A 9,104-nucleotide genomic window follows, 5' to 3' on the forward strand; every position below is an offset into this window, starting at 1 on the left:
GCATTTAAAATGCAGTGCTGGTTGCCAGCCAATCAGAGCTCTTGTACTGACATCCAATTGGGAGTGGTGGCTCCTGGTTGGCTGGCAGCTGGTGCCAAATTTAAATTGCCACTGGCGAGCCTGCCACTTTCATTACTCCGCTGTCCTGGATTACATCACGGCTCCCTGCCCTGTCTGACTACTGTAGCAAGGATTGGAGAGGAGAGAAAAGACAAAAAACCCTTGTCTGGGAGCACTCATTTGTAATAATTGATATGATATATATGAAAAGAAAATGATGAAATGAAATAAAACTTAACCTTTAATTGTTTCTTGAATAAAAAGAATAAATGAAAAATAATTTTAAGACTCGTGTCTGATGTTTGGAAAACAAAACTTGTTTAACCTTTTTAGCAAATGAGGTACAAGATAATTGAGAAAGGTGAAAATATCAGAAAAGATGTGTTAATGGATACCATGTGGTTCTATTGAAATAAAGGTATCCAGAAGAATCACTGTACATGCCTTGGAATGTAGGTTTGAATGGTAGCGTGATATGGTAACAATGTTAGGCTAGAGATTTGGGTAACAAAAGAAGATAGAGGAAAGATCAACTGAATGTGACGGAAGTTTTCCTTTAGGATAAAAGGGCCCACTGCACCTGGTATTCTCAGGAGGTTTCCCTTCCTAATACTGACCAGGCCATGCCTGCTTAGCTTCCGAGATCGGACAAGATCGGGCGTATTCAGGGTAGCATGGCCGTGGGTCGTTGTTTGAGTGTTATGCACACCAGTGCCTGCAGGAATGTACTGGTGTCTGAACTGTTATGCACACCAGTGCCTGCAGGAATGTACTGGTGTCTGAACTGTTATGCACACCAGTGCCTGCAGGAATGTACTGGTGTCTGAACGGATAGGGATGCAAAACAAATGAACTCACAGACAGACTGGGGAATATGACATTACATACACAGAAGGTGATAGGGTAACAAAATAAACACAAAGTGAACAGAGAAGCCCAGAGGCTAAGAAACTGGGTGTCTCCCTAGTATTAGGAATGCTCAGATGGAAAAAGCAAGATGTTGTGTTTTAATACGTAGAGAACCCGAAATGCTGTTGCTAAGGGCAACAGCAATACCCTAAAGGGTTACCAACGGGTGTGGCAGTAAACTCCTTGGTCAGAGATGGAATGATAGACACAAGGAGAGTCTCCACAATCCTAATCCTCACTTGCAGTGCACAGGTTCAGCTTACTGCCACTAAACTGACACCTGAACACATTGCACAGTGAGAAAGGATTTAGGCAGGCAAGTCTGAGAATACAGCCGCAAACTTGCTAAGTTCACAGAGTAGCAAAAGAACCTCAGCAAGTTAAACGACTGACTCCAGTTTTACTGCTAGGTCTGGATTGGCAGAGTGTAGTACCAAACCTCAAGGCCTATTTGCAGTAAGCAACAACAAATACAAAGCTACACAGTACTGGCTAACTTTCAGGAACTGACTAACCAACAAAGATTCAGCAGCATCTGCTTAACCTGAGAAGAGGCCTTATATAGCAGGTGCTGTCCACGCCCCACTCAGTCCTCAAAGACTGTGAGCACAAAAACCAGCACCGGATCCCCTGCCGTGCACAAAGCCTGTAACCACTGCTCAGCAAAAGACCCGAACCGGAGTATCAGCTGTGCTCAGGCCACTCCGCTAGCACTTGTCTCCCGGTTGCCATGACGACGTGGCAGCACAGGGCAGGAGACCCTAACAGTACCCCCCCTCTGACGAGGGGTCAAAGAACCCCTACCACCGGGTTTATCGGGGAACTGCGAGAAGAAAGAGCGTATCAGTCTGGGGGCATGAAGATCACAACTGCGCACCCACGACCGCTCCTCCGGGCCATACCCCTTCCAGTGCACCAAAAATGACAGCTGACCCCGAACCATCTTGGAGTCAAGAATCCTTTCAACAACAAACTCCCTCTGGCCACGTATCAGAAGAGGGGAAGGTCTTCCACTGGAAGAAGGATTACTAATCGCCCGTTTTAAAAGGGAACAATGAAATGTTTTATTGATACCCAAAGAATGGGGCAGATCTAACTGAAATGCCACCGGATTGATAACCCTGGTGATCTTATAAGGGCCGATGAACCGGGGGCCTAACTTATGAGATGGCTGTCTCAACTTCAAATTCTTGGTAGACAACCAGACGAAGTCTCCTAATTTGAAGCTGCAGGGTCTTTTCCGCTTATCAAAAACCCTTTTGGTCACTAATGACACAGACACAAGGGCTTTCTTCACTTTCCTCCAAATACCTCTAAGGACCGAAACCACAGAGGAACCACCAGGCGTGGAGTCCAGGGGGTCAAAAGAATTGGCCTTAGGATGATGCCCATACACACAAAGGAAGGGAGAGATCCCTGTAGCAGAGTGAGCCGCGTTGTTATAGGCAAACTCCGCCATGGACAGATGAGCAACCCAGTCAGTCTGACACTTGGAGACATATCACCTGAGGAACTGCTCCAAGGACTGGTTCACCCTTTCAGTCTGCCCATTAGACTGCGGATGGTAGCCTGACGACAAGCTGACAGAAATCTGGAGATCGGAACAAAATGCCCTCCAGAATTTGGCCACAAACTGGGATCCGCGGTCAGAGACCACATCAAGTGGCAACCCGTGGAGACGCACAACATGCAGCATAAATAATTCAGACAGGCGTCTGGCCGATGGCAGCCCAACCAGTGGAACGAAGTGCGCCATCTTCGAAAACCTGTCAACGACAACCCAGATGGCTGTCATCCCCGAGGATTTGGGCAAGTCCACCACAAAATCCATTGAAATGTGGGTCCATGGCTTAGATGGAATAGAGAGTGGATGTAATGGGCCAACAGGAACCCCTCTAGGAGTCTTATTTTGGGCACAGATGTCACATGCCCGAACCCACTGATCCACATCCTTAGCCACCGAGGGCCACCACACCGCCCTAGATAGCAACTCCCGAGTTCTGGCAATACCCGGGTGACCTGCCGACTTCTTGGCATGGAATTCCAGGAACACTCGCTGTCTTAACCTAGGAGGCACAAACAAAAGACCTACCGGAAGGTCTGGAGGAGCCTGCTCCTGTGCTCTAAGGACTAATGACAAGAGGTCCTGGGTAATGCCCACTTTAATACATGATGGGGACACAATGGGCAACGGCTCCTCGGTGGTCTCCTGGATTGGAGCAAAACTCCGCGAGAGCGCATCAGCCTTGATGTTTTTTGACCCAGGGCGATATGTTATCAAAAAATTAAAGCGAGCAAAAAACAAAGCCCATCGTGCCTGCCTGGCATTGAGACGCTTCGCTGACTCTAAATATGCCAGATTCTTATGGTCGGTGAGAATTGAGACCACAAACTTAGCCCCCTCAAGCCAGTGTCTCCATTCCTCGAGTGCATCCTTAATAGCCAACAATTCCCGGTTACCCACGTCATAATTCATCCCGGCAGGCGAAAATTTACGGGAAAAGTAAGCACAGGGATGAAGGCGATTATCAGACACTCCCATCTGAGAGAGCACTGCCCCAATACCCATCTCAGAGGCATCCACCTCCACCACAAAAGGACGCTCTGGATCTGGGTGTCGCAGCACCTTGGCCGATACAAATGCCCTTTTGAGACGGGCAAAAGCCGCTTTAGCCTCACAAGACCAGTGAGCAACATCCGCCCCTTTCTTAGTGAGTGCCACCAAGGGCGCCACTATAGACAAAAATCCAGCGATAAATCGTCTATAAAAATTCGCAAAGCCCAGGAAACGCTGAAGCGCCTTCAAACTAGTGGGCTGCACCCAATCCAGGACTGCCTGTACCTTGGAACCTTCCATTTGGAAACCTTCTGGGGAGATAATATATCCTAGAAATGCGATTTGCTGAACTTCAAATTCGCACTTCTCCAGCTTCGCCCCAAGCCGGTGGTCTCTGAGTTTCTGGAGGACTAAGCGTACATGCTTCCGATGTTCCTCCAGGGAATGGGAGAAGATTAGGATGTCATCTAAGTAAACAACTAAGAATCTATCCAAATATTCCCTGAGTACATCGTTCATGAAATCCTGGAAGACTGCCGGGGCATTACAGAGCCCAAAAGGCATCACCAAATATTCATAATGCCCTGAGTGGGTATTAAAGGCAGTCTTCCATTCATCCCCCTCTCTTATTCGGATTAGATTGTACGCCCCGCGTAGGTCAATCTTAGAAAAAATGGTGGCAGTACGAAGCTGGTCAAACAAGACCGAAATGAGAGGCAGCGGGTATGAGTTTTTAATCGTGATACGGTTCAATTCCCTGAAGTTGATGCAGGGTCGCAACGAACCGTCCTTTTTACCCACGAAGAAGAACCCCGACCCAACTGGAGACTGTGAAGGTCTGATAAATCCCTTAAGCAAGTTCTCCTGAATGTACTCTGCCATAGCCTGAGTCTCAGGACGTGACAGGGAGTACAACCTGCTCTTGGGAAGCTTAGCATTCGGCAACAAATCAATGGCACAGTCATAGGGGCGATGGGGAGGTAGTACCTCTGCAACTTTTTTGGAGAACACGTCCGCAAAATCTGCATAACACCCTGGCAATCCTGGCAAACTTAGCTGCGAGAGCCTGACTGGAAGGCTCAAGCAACTCCTGAAACAATCAGTACCCCAACTAAGAATCTCCCCAGAGACCCAGTCAAATTGAGGATTGTGGGCCCTTAACCAGGGTAACCCCAACACCAATGGGGCAAAAGTACAGACAGTCACATAAAAGGACAATTTTTCAGAGTGTGTGGCTCCAATAAACAAAGAAATCTGGCTAGTGCAAGAGGTAATTTTACCTTGGGATAATGGTTCCCCGTTTAACCCACAAATCTCAATTTCCAATGCCAAGGGTACTAAGGGAACAGAGTGTTTCAGGGCGAATTGGCGGTCCATAAAAACCCCGTCGGCCCCACTGTACACAAAGGCCTCAGTCTTGATAGTTTGACCGAGGATCTTCAAGGTCACCGGAATGATAAAAGTCTTCTTGGGAAATTCTGACTTCTGGCCTGACAGGATATTTCCCATCACCCTCAGGCCCTGAAGTTTTCCGGCTTTTCTGGGCATGATACTACCACATGACCTTTATTCCCACAGTACAAACACAACCCCTGCTGTCTCCTCCGCGTCTTCTCACGCGAGGAGAGGCGGGTAGTCCCAATCTGCATAGGCTCCTCGGAAAATTCCTCAGAGTCTGAGGTTCCCTTGGGAAAGAAGGAAACCTCGGTCTCCCTTTCAAGCCTACGCTCTCTCAGCCGTCTATCCACCCGGATGGATAACTGCATGAGCTGATCCAAGCTATCAGGCAAGGGATATTGTACCAGTTGGTCTTTTATCTTGTTAGAAAGACCTCTTCGGTACTGGTGTCTCAGGGCTGGGTCATTCCACTGGGTATCATGGGCCAACCTCCGAAACTCCGTACAGTAAACCTCAACTGGCCTTCGCCCTTGCTTAAGGATCGAAATCTGAGCCTCGGCTGAGGCCGTCTTGTCAGGGTCATCATACAACATGCCCAGTGCCGTAAAAAAAGCATCAACACTTTTAAGCGACGGACAGTCAGGCTGCAACCCATATGCCCAGACCTGTGGGTTTCCTTGTAGCAAGGAAATCACTATGCCCACCCGCTGAATCTCCGACCCAGAAGACTGAGGCCTAAGCCGGAAGTATAGCTTGCAGCTCTCCTTGAAACAAAAGAACTGCGAGCGATCTCCAGAAAAACGATCTGGGAGATTTACTTTCGGCTCCTTAACCCCTGAAGGTGCTGCTGCTGCGGGAGCTCCGCCAGCGGCCTGGGAGGTGTGCATTTTAATGGATAAATCATTAAATTGTCGAGTCAGGACCTGCACCTGATCGACCACCTGTTGCAACGTATTTTGAGGGGTATGCTCCATATTCCCACAAAATTTCAACAGGAGTATTGGGCTGCTGAATATGTTATGCACACCAGTGCCTGCAGGAATGTACTGGTGTCTGAACTGTTATGCACACCAGTGCCTGCAGGAATGTACTGGTGTCTGAACTGTTATGCACACCAGTGCCTGCAGGAATGTACTGGTGTCTGAACGGATAGGGATGCAAAACAAATGAACTCACAGACAGACTGGGGAATATGACATTACATACACAGAAGGTGATAGGGTAACAAAATAAACACAAAGTGAACAGAGAAGCCCAGAGGCTAAGAAACTGGGTGTCTCCCTAGTATTAGGAATGCTCAGATGGAAAAAGCAAGATGTTGTGTTTTAATACGTAGAGAACCCGAAATGCTGTTGCTAAGGGCAACAGCAATACCCTAAAGGGTTACCAACGGGTGTGGCAGTAAACTCCTTGGTCAGAGATGGAATGATAGACACAAGGAGAGTCTCCACAATCCTAATCCTCACTTGCAGTGCACAGGTTCAGCTTACTGCCACTAAACTGACACCTGAACACATTGCACAGTGAGAAAGGATTTAGGCAGGCAAGTCTGAGAATACAGCCGCAAACTTGCTAAGTTCACAGAGTAGCAAAAGAACCTCAGCAAGTTAAACGTCTGACTCCAGTTTTACTGCTAGGTCTGGATTGGCAGAGTGTAGTACCAAACCCCAAGGCCTATTTGCAGTAAGCAACAACAAATACAAAGCTACACAGTACTGGCTAACTTTCAGGAACTGACTAACCAACAAAGATTCAGCAGCATCTGCTTAACCTGAGAAGAGGCCTTATATAGCAGGTGCTGTCCACGCCCCACTCAGTCCTCACAGACTGTGAGCACAAAAACCAGCACCGGATCCCCTGCCGTGCACAAAGCCTGTAACCACTGCACAGCAAAAGACCCGAACCGGAGTATCAGCTGCGCTCAGGCCACTCCGCTAGCACTTGTCTCCCGGTTGCCATGACGACGTGGCAGCACAGGGCAGGAGACCCTAACATTGAGGTAGAAGAGAGACAAAAGGAGAGGGAGAGGGGAAATCCACTCCTAATATCTGTACTGTACATAAATCAGAACCATGAATAGTCAGAGAAGGTTTTTCCAGAAGCAGGAGTATGATAAGAGTTTGATGAGGTTTTTCCTTAAAAGGCCCACTGCACCTGGTATTCTCAGGAGGTTCTCCTTCCTAGTACTGACCAGGCCATGCCTGCTTAGCTTCCGAGATCGGACAGGATCGGGCGTATTCAGGGTAGTATGACCGTGGGCCGATATAGAGGAAATATGAATGAAATGGAAAGATATACACTCTCTGCTTTCTGTACTTCGCACTCAAACAAGGCTATAAATAGTCTGAAATGGTATTTCCAGACAAGGGTGTGTCAGGATGATTAAGAATGTCTGAGGAAATAGAAAGGGGTTTAAATCTATTTAGTGAGACACTAAATATATTGATAGAGGTAGAATGTTGTAGGTGGAATATTGCAGATAATAAGCTCACATGAGAATAATGGAAGGATTATGTACTGCATATACAAATCTACTCCTTAAATAAAGAGATATCAATTGATAGATACATTCAGAGCTCAAGGCTGGCTCGTGGATGGTTAAATGACAATTGACACTGTAATTGCTCGTCCCCTAAAACGAAACCAGATGAATGATCATATGCTAGTTTGGAGCTCAAGGTTGGCTCACAGATAATACATAAAGCCTTATAGTGTCCTTTTATAGGAGACAAAATAAATGTAAATAAAGAGAAAATATAGTGAAAGAATAGAAAATATAGAAATAACATTGAAATCAAATGCTACCATAAACACACTTGTATAGCAAAATCAAGGTTAAATACCTTAATCTAGTTAATGAACCTTTGGGGCATAGGCGGGGAAATAGTACAGTGGAAATAATTTGTTGTCCTGTTAGGACAATACTGTACAGGTTATTTCTGCAGATATAGTATAGTTGCTGTAGAAATAAACAAGGTTCTAAGAGAGAGGAGAATACAGTAGAACCATGGTGGTCTGGCGTCTGTTACCACTGCCACTGTGTATGCGGTCAATACTTAACAAAATAATAAACACAAACACAAATTAAACCCTAGTGGTCTCTTGACAATTACCACAACACTGGTGGTCTGGTGTCAGTTACCGCAGCCACAAGGTGTGCGGTCAATGCTTGACAGAAGATAAATTCCCATTAAGCCCTGGTGGTCTAGTGTCAGTTGCCGCAGCACAATTAAAACCCTGGTGGTCTAGTGTCAGTTACCGCAGCCGCAAGGTATGCAGCCAATACTGTCCTGGTCTCTTCTTCCGAAGTCCCGCTACAGTGGTGAGCGCGGCCGCCCGCTTCCGGACTGGGCGTTGCCGCGATGATCTCACTGTGGACGTTCTTGACGTACGTTTCACCTGATTAGGCTTGGTCACGAGAGCCTCTCTCTGCTGCTCTCCTGTGGCCAGTATTTGAGTATTGAGATGACCAATCATGTTGTCGCTTGGTTTGACGGACTGACAGCTAAACCTATCAGATCACAGGTGGATTGATTAGTGGAAACCATATTGAAAGAGGGAAAGGAAAAGGGAAACAGGAATGAAAGGGAAATGGATAGAAGTAAAGAAAGGGGGGTGAAAAACGTATTGATGATGGAAGAATGATGTATGAAAATAAAATAAAAATAAAATAAAAATTAAATATAAATATAAAAAAATGAATGAAGGAAAATAAATATAAATAAAAATAAATATATATAGAAATAAATATAAAAATAAAAATAAAATAAAAATAAAAATAATAATAAAAATAATAATAATAATAAATATAAATAAAAATAAAAATATAATATGAAAATAAAAATAAAAATAAATATAAATATAAAAATAAAATTAAAAAAGTAACAAAAAGGAAAGGAAAGGAGGAAAGAGGGTGTGCAGCAGAATAGTGAGGAAAAGAATGTGACTGTTGGTTGAAGGTTGGTGAGAAGAGGGTTATAAAATGAGTGTGAGGAATGAAGGTGAAATTAAGTGTAAAAGAAGTGATGTATAGGAAGGTTGAAGGATTGCACTGTTGATATGAGTGTGTGAATAAAAAAGTGAAGTTAATTTAGGAAGGAATGAACGCATTTGGTGCAGTGGGCGAGAGGATTGTATAACATGGTGTAGTGTGTGAAAAGGAGGTGTAAGAAATGATATA

General features: G+C 45.6%; 2 pseudogenes; both read right to left on the reverse strand.

Annotated features, from left to right (window-relative positions):
- Positions 1–628: 628 nt before the first annotated feature.
- On the reverse strand, positions 629–746 carry LOC134897233 (5S ribosomal RNA; annotated as a pseudogene).
- A 6,320-nt stretch (positions 747–7,066) lies between these two features.
- On the reverse strand, positions 7,067–7,184 carry LOC134895466 (5S ribosomal RNA; annotated as a pseudogene).
- Between the last annotated feature and the right edge of the window lie 1,920 nt (positions 7,185–9,104).

The sequence above is a fragment of the Pseudophryne corroboree genome, chromosome 3, assembly GCF_028390025.1.
Source record: "Pseudophryne corroboree isolate aPseCor3 chromosome 3, aPseCor3.hap2, whole genome shotgun sequence".
NCBI lineage: Eukaryota > Metazoa > Chordata > Amphibia > Anura > Myobatrachidae > Pseudophryne > Pseudophryne corroboree.